Source organism: Vigna radiata, unplaced genomic scaffold, assembly GCF_000741045.1.
Source record: "Vigna radiata var. radiata cultivar VC1973A unplaced genomic scaffold, Vradiata_ver6 scaffold_165, whole genome shotgun sequence".
NCBI classification, from domain to species: Eukaryota; Viridiplantae; Streptophyta; class Magnoliopsida; order Fabales; family Fabaceae; genus Vigna; species Vigna radiata.
In genome coordinates, this window is record NW_014542359.1 from 268,731 (window position 1) to 277,141 (window position 8,411).

The 8,411-nt window shown below is 35.2% G+C and overlaps 1 pseudogene; it reads right to left on the bottom strand.

The window, feature by feature from the left end:
* Positions 1 to 201: 201 nt before the first annotated feature.
* Positions 202 to 805, bottom strand: LOC106779652 (annotated as a pseudogene).
* Positions 806 to 8,411: the final 7,606 nt, after the last annotated feature.

The following is an 8,411-nucleotide window of genomic DNA, read 5'->3' on the forward strand; positions in this document are numbered from 1 at the left end:
AGAAGGATAATAAAATAGAACTAGCTACAAAGAAAAAGAAAAAAAGACAATGTGAGAAGGAATAAACCAAAAACTTCCTCCAAGGACCCCACATCGATGAAGGTGCTTTAGTAGCTTAACAACAATTGAACAATTGTTGCAATAATTAGATACAACTTCAAAACAAAATATAAAGCAAAGAAGAAACAAATATGACAAGGTCTTTATCAGGTTAAAAAAATTGGGCTAAATTAGCTCAACTTCATATCTTAATTCACTACTTCACTCTTGTTGGATTCTGTTCAGCATTTGGTATACAAATGCAACTATCTCGTCCACTAATCCCAGCTTGCAATCTTCTTCAACCTTCAACAACATTTTTAAAACATCAGCACTTACAGAGACATGTATCACATATCATAATTTTTTTTACAACATTGCTTTCACTTTGAAAGTGAAATTAGGTAGCACAAAGCTTGACATTGAGAGAATAGAGGACATGCCATGCAAACTAGATACTATTTTCAAAGGCTGCTTTGGTTGTTTATTGGATCTTATTTTGAGATTTGCATGGCTCTCTACCATTGTCATTTCTATGTCAGCAATGCCAGACTGAACCTCGCCCTTTTGGTCACTCATGGATGCAGAGTTATCACAGCCACCACTGGCACGTCTTGAGTACTAAGGAAATAAGAAAAACTCAGAAAAAGGGTACATCAGGTTTCCCCTCTTTCTCTTTCTGAGCAACAAGAAATTGCGGCCTCTGCTCAAGCTCCTTCACAAAGTTTATAGCACCCCCAATAATAGATGCTTGATCACCTTGCATTCCCAATGAGTTGAATCAAATCAAATCAGAAACACTTTAAGGTGTACCTTTATGGCCAATAATCAATATAACTTCGAACAAAAGATTAGTTTCTGGCACCTGTGCACCGAATTGTGACAGCGCATCTACAAATTATGTGTCACCAACATTTGGTTGTCTTTGGAAGTTTCTTATTCAAGTTCTGACCTAGGAAATGTTGGACTAGTTATAAGGAATAGGTGTTTTCGCAGTCTTGTCGAGTTAACTTGAATGGATCACCTATAATTAATGATCCACAAGGCTTTCATCACAATTCTATATTGTATAGTACATGTTATATTGTATGACGATCCTCGGGAATTGAATTGCCAATCCTGTTTATTATGATCATTTAAATTTTGAACAGAAATTTTTCTTATAACAAAGTTGGAGCCATGATCTCGGAACTTCCATATCACCTTGTTCTTTTGTGTTATAGAAGAAATTAAAAGTTTACCTTGACTAGAATACTTTCTAAGCAAGGCACCTTTTTACAAATAAATAATTTTTTTTGTTATTTTCCATTCACCAAAGCTTTTTTAACTAGACCATATCACAATCTTATGTTGTGTTCTATCGATCTTGCTTATTTATGTCTCAGGATGATTTCTTAGCCTATGTTGTATGGCCTAGTGATCAGGCTCAGCCTAGTGGAGGTTCTGGAACGTTTGGAGCTGCGACCATGGAGGAAGATGATCAAGATGAGGAGGATGAGGATGATGATGAAGATGAAGAGGAAGATGAGGACGACGATGAGGATGATGATGAGGACTCAGATGACAATAGGAGCTGATGATTCAGAGGATAACATCCACTGATGGATGCTAGGATGCTACTAGAACATGATTTTTTGTTCCCTTTATTTTTATGCATTTTTCAACTTCATTTTGTTTTTAAGTTTTAGCTTGTTGATGTACTTGGTTTAAATGAATAGTACTGCGATGGTTTGATGATGTGATGAATTGTGTGATGAATAATATTGTCTTGTGCTTGCTTTATTGTATTGATTGATGCTGAGATAATGATTGGTTTAGCTTTTAAGCATAGACAAGTTGTAACACCCCAAATTTTGGGATGTCACGGGTTTACAAATTTTTTTAAAAATTTAATTCTAATACTATTTCGAAGTACAAATTAAATAAATACTTCTATTTATTGTAATCGAATAAAAAAATTTCATATATCAAATATAACTACAAACCATTCATAAAATGTCATTACAAAACTATTAGCTTTGAAGTGAAAATCCCCATAGTTCTCCCATGTACTCACCACTCAACTGCACCTTAGCTACATCTATAACAACATCTACTCCCGTACAAGTACGATCATTGCAGGTGGAAACCACAATCACAAACATGCAAGGGTGAGCTAACAGAAACCAGTCATATACATATACATAAATATTAAAAATCAATTTAGAATAAGATTATCAAATAATGCATATAATCCTTATCTTACTCATCTTCACCTGACACAGTACAATAAATCATTATCACCCGCACTAGTAGAATTCCAAGTCACCAGCATATTATCATATAATTATTTATCACAGTAGCCAAATCACGCCCAGACTCACTCGGCCACTGACAAACTCATACTTAATTTGTTGAAACCATTCACCACATATTTTGAATCACTACCAGTTACTTACATACAACTTTAAGGTTAAGTGTCACCCCCCACAACTCTCTCAAAGAGCTTCACTGGCCAGTACACTTTACCACACCTTTACACACTGACATCTCCCACAACTCTCTGAAAGGCTTCATCGCCAAGTACACCACTTCCCACCACTCTCTTAGAGCTTCCCCGGGCAAGTATATGTTTTCCACCACCCTCTTGGGTTTCACCGGACAAGTATACACCCCCGACCACTCTATTCTCAGAGAGCTTCACCGGGCAAGTACCAGTGCTACTTCCACCACTCTTTCAGGAACTTCACCGGGCATCACAAGCATAAACTCGATTTCCGCATAAAGTAAATAATATTATGATCCCATAAACAAATGACAAACCAATACGTGATAAACACTCGCGAAATAGTAATAAAGTAATTATCAAAATAATTACAAGTCAACCTATAAATGTTTTAAGGAATGCATAAGGAATAAAATAAGCCCTTTTCCCTCTCGTAAAACGCGTTCCCAAGACCGTCGAGCACAAGGCTAACTTTCTCTTTTCTTCTCTGTTATGAGATAAAACCTATATTTCAATCCTTCACATTTAAGGTTTCTATTTTTCCTAATCCATGTTCAATTAAATTTCACGTGCCTATCTCTTTTCCAATTTAATCACTGAACCACCGTTAATATACTAAAAGAATTTCATTTACTTTAAATATATATAAACACTTTAATAGACCAACTACACCTAACATATTATATTTAAACAAAACATTATTATATTCATCATTTTAATACTTTAAACTATTATGTATGGTTGACTTATCCTCCTAATTCATAAAACCACCAAGACCTTATATGCGTTTCAATATTATCTAAAAACAAATATAACTTTAAATTTCATGTACATAAAAGTTCTAAATTTACTTTCTTTCAATCCTAAATCTCACTGCACGAACTCATTACCAGACCTCCATTTTCAAAACTTACTCCCTGCTACAACTAATATCACTCCTAAACTTTTTACCGAATTAAATCTATCAAGCACAAATAGTTGAACTATATTTTATAACCTGTGAAATTCTTCAATGACAAAAACTCCCTGTATCTTAATCATTAAAAATAAAACGTTGTATGCGACATACATATATATCCAACCATAAGCAAATATTCATAACATCATAATATACACCAGTTATCTTGTAGCAAACAACTCCGAAACAGAAATAAACACCCAGATTTACAAATACAACATCATATTTTCACAAAATATTTCTCAGGTTTCTTCCCTTACTTCCTAATTTCAAAATAAACTCTTCCTCTCTTGTTTTCTCCCGGTATAGAAATCAAGAACTCTCATAGTTTCTCTCTTTGAAACCCTACGTAGCTCATTCAGATAAAACATAAAGAACATACATACATAACAACAACCAACCCATACAACTATGCTCAACACTCCAAGCAACCACACAAAATTTCAGGTTAGTCCGCTTACCTGGTTTTCTAGAGAGTTGCTAATGGTCCTTTGGTTTCTAGCAAGGCCTGAAGGTATTCTTTCTTCGGTGATAGCAACCAGGACCTCCCTCTTCTCTTTCCTTCCCACACTCTTTAGTCTTCCTCGTATTTAACCTAAAAGAATACCAGAAAACCTCCACTCACCACATTCAAAACTGGCCCGAAAAAGACTTCCCAATACTTTAAATATATTTGATTTATTAACATACCCAAATTTCCTTTACTAACCCTCTTTCCCTTCCTAAAATAACCCTAATATTTAAGGGTGAAAAACTGAGCATTAAAGGATACTAAAGATACCCATTTAGTCCCTTTTTTGAAATAAAGAATGAAGGGAAAAAAATATTTCTCTCTAGAAGTATAAAAGAATCTACGGTCCTGCAACGAACTAACCGTGGCCTCCCCCCACTTCTCACAATCCTATCCTATGAAGAAGACCAAAAATCTCATTCTTCTTCCCTAGAAACACGTACAAGAAAAAAAATAAAACCATGTAACCAATCATATTACTTTCTGCCACCAACTAAAATTAAATACCCACTAATTCTCTCTACTCTTAAAACCATCTCACTAATTCTCTCTCCTCTCTCACGTCAGTGGGGTCCACTTCTCCTCCAATCAGAAAAATAAAATGAAGCTAAGGGAATCATCATTGCAACCTTGCACCATTTCCTTTTCGCTGAAATAACACTGCAAACATTAATATTTAACTACAACTTTAAGAATTTTCGAAATTTTAAAATAAACAACAATATTAATAAAATATATATAAAATAAAATAAAAGATTTTATTTTATACGGGTCTTACACAGGTGGTTGCTTATAATTGTTCAAGGTAGATGCATGATTTTAAATTGTAGTTAATATGCTGGGCAAGATGTTTATCAAAATTGTGGAACTTGAGTTAGCCTGTGAGAGGTTGGACTCAAGAGTTTTTTTTGATTGAATGCTATTACTTTGGAATCATAATTGGTGTTGCCTAAGTTTCTATGATTGAACCACTTGCTTGCTTGTTGCAAATGATCAAGGCCATTTGTTCTTCTCCCAAATAAGCCAATGCCAATATTGTAACCCAACAAAGAATAATGTTCGTTCTATCCTTTGAACCTTGAGCTGCATATGGGAAAAACCTTTTGAAATCCTTTCCTTGAGTAGAGTTGAGTATGTATGTATGGTAATGGAGAATGGTTCAAGTTTGGGGTTGTTGGGAAATTGTAAAAAGAATGAAAAAAAGAAAAGAAAAAAAGCATTGAGCAAAGCAAAAGAAAAGAAAAGAAAAAAGAAGAAGGAAAAGATGAATAAATGAGCTCAATGAATGAAAAGTTGGGATTAAGTTGGGAATGGTTTCTCAAGTGAAGGAGAAAGAGAGATTGATGATTAAAATGATGAAATTATGAATTGTTTACTCTCATAACTCAAGGATTTTGTTGTCTAGAAAAACCAATTTTCTTCTTACCCTAGCCACGTTACAAGCCTTGAAAAGTCCTTGTGATGATAACTTGCTTGTGAATGTGTTTGATGTTGTTTAAATGAAAGGCAAAGTTGATTTATGTGACATTGTGATAATAGAGTGAATGAGTTACCTCACTATACACCTTTGAGCGTGAGTGAAACACTATTTTTGGTGTGGAATAGTTCCATGCATTATAGGATAACATTCGTTCTTGGTTGTTAATCATTCATAAGGCTTTTGCATCTGTTGTATATTCTTTGGGTATGTGAGCACCATAGTTGAAGCTTGATTGGCTAAGGCACCATGACATCTTGACTGGTATTTCTGTGATAGACAGACTTGAGTAATTTACCTGTCTTAGAAGAAAATGCTTTTTGGTGTGTTAAACCATTGTAGTGTTGCTGTTTTGTTTAGGCTAAGTTACATTTTGTTTTTCTTGAGGACAAGCAAAGTTTCAAGTTTGGGGTTGTGATAACTATTGATTTGACCGTTATCTGTGATTCAATTTTGATATTAAATCAACTCTATTTGACTTAGAAACTTGCTTAAACTCTTGTTTTTAGGTTACTTTTTTGAATAAGTGAGTTGAGGTTATACTTGATGATTTCTACCACTAGTTCCCTTGATTTTGTAGGATATTAGAATGATTTGAAAGAGGAGTTCAAGTACCAAGGAGTTGGTGTTGAGATTGTTGACAACACAAACTCTATATCAATCTGGTTTTTGATGATGACAACACAATGCTTAATAACATTACACATGTTGCTGCATTACATGTTTATATTCTGAATAGTTGTCATATCTGCTTAACATGATTTGATGTACTGTGTTGTATGTTTCTATGATTGATTGAGTGATATATATGTGGAACATGCTTGTATAGAAATGTGCAATATAAACTGGATGATTGAAAACATTTTATTTCACATTTCTGGAAGTGAAAGATCACAAGCACCTTTATGAACTTATAATTGTGTGACAAAGTTCTAGTCCAGTCGAGTACACCTGAAATGGATTCGACTATTCTAAAACCTTTGTACAGATTTTGAACATCAGTGCTTTGTGACGTTTTGAGTTGAAAAGAATTTCAATGTGTTTTTTCATGTGTCAGTCGACATTGTATAGAGCATATTCGACTGTATTACTGATTTGTTTGGAATTCTGTTATGCTTACGCGCTCCAACGACTATAATAAAAGTTAGTTAAGCATTGATGACTTGGTCAACTGTAACAAATGTGTGTTGTTTTTGTTGACTGAGAACCTATGTGTTGACTGTCTGTTATAACTGTTTTAATACAGTAGACTGGATTAGTAGGCTATTCGATTGAGAAACAATCTGTCTAACAAAAAACTATAAATTGGCTGAACACGAGTTGTTCAGAGACTTTTGATGATCTGACATTTTCATTTCTTGTTTCAGATTGAATTTTCTGTGTTAACAGCTCCAAGAATTCTCCAAGAAGACGGTGATGATCTATTTTGAAATATATTCAAAGGGAGAAGGCAATTGTGCTGACTGCTTGATCATTATCTGCACGATGAAGGTGCTTCGTGATTGATCTCTGAAGGCTTGGCATCCTATAAAGACTGCTACGTTTATTGAAGGCTTGGCAACCTATGAAGTCTGCTGTGATAGGCTTGGCATCCTATGAAGAGTGTTGGTTACACGTTGAGGATTGTTCGACGTGGGTTCAGATTGTAGAAGAAGGGATTCTTGTTGCAATTCTGGTTTTGTTGTGCAGCTATATTTAGGTTTTGGGTTAGAGAGGAGATTTATATTTTTGCGTGTGGCTTCTATAAATACCTTGTTGTAAAAACCATAACCATTATAGGCATTGTTGGCCGAACCAGTATAAAAATCAGTGTTTGATTTTCTTTATCCCTGCACTCATTACCACACCCTTACACACTGACATCACCCACCACTCTCTAGAAGGCTCTACCGGCAAGTACACCACTTCCCACCACTCTCTTAGAGCTTCCCCGGGCAAGTATATGCTTTCCACCACCCTCTTAGGCTTCATGATAACGTTTAAAAATCGTTATTTTCATACTTAAATTTGATAGTAAAACACACCCTTTATGGCTTAGAATGGGCTTTAAATCAAGTAAAACACTTAGTTGAGTCTTGTGAGAGTCAAAAGTTGGGTTTAGAGATATTATGCTTGTTTTGCAGGGTTTTTAGATGAGATAAAAATGGAAGTGAAGTAAGGTGGACTTAGACCCATGAAAGAAGGAGAAAAATGATGAAAAGAAGGGTCAAGCAAGCCGCTGAACGCCAGAATGGTCCGCTGAGCGCTTAAAGCGATTAGAGGGAAACTGCTCAGCGGCAAAACTAACCGTTGAGCGGTAAAATTAGGCGCCTGGGCGATTGTCTTTTTTGTTTAGCTAGATTATGTAAATCTTTCTGTAATCTATATGTTATCTTTTTGAGCTTATATATAGCCCCAGTGCGAATTAGAAGGAGATTTTTTGGGCAGAGAGAAACGTCCAGAGCTATTCCACACCTTGGAGGAGGTTCCTTGGATGCTTAGGCTCCATTCAACCAAGTTTAGGGTAATTTCTTCCATTCTTTCATTATTTTCATCTAGTTTCACCATGATTATGGTGAACTAAACCCTTTGTTGTTGGGGAACAATGTAATCTTTTGAAACTCTCATATATTCAAATTCTTCTTTATTTAATATGCTTGTCATATACTTATTTATCAATTGTTGGGTTCTCATCTGTGCTCAATGCTTTTATTGTTTAACTCATTCAGTAAAAGATGTTTGTCTTTATTGATATGGGGACGTACGGTAATGTCATGAACTGGTGGGAAATTCCTTGATTATGCCAATATCACCTAGGGATAGGGGTAGGACGGCCGGTCAATTGTAGTTGCTTCCGATCACATTGCATTATTGGTTACTAGGGAAGGCTAGGGATAGCGAGCCGATAATTAATAATAGGTTTTTTTCACCAAGGGATTGGGTTAAGGGTAAATAAGAAAGT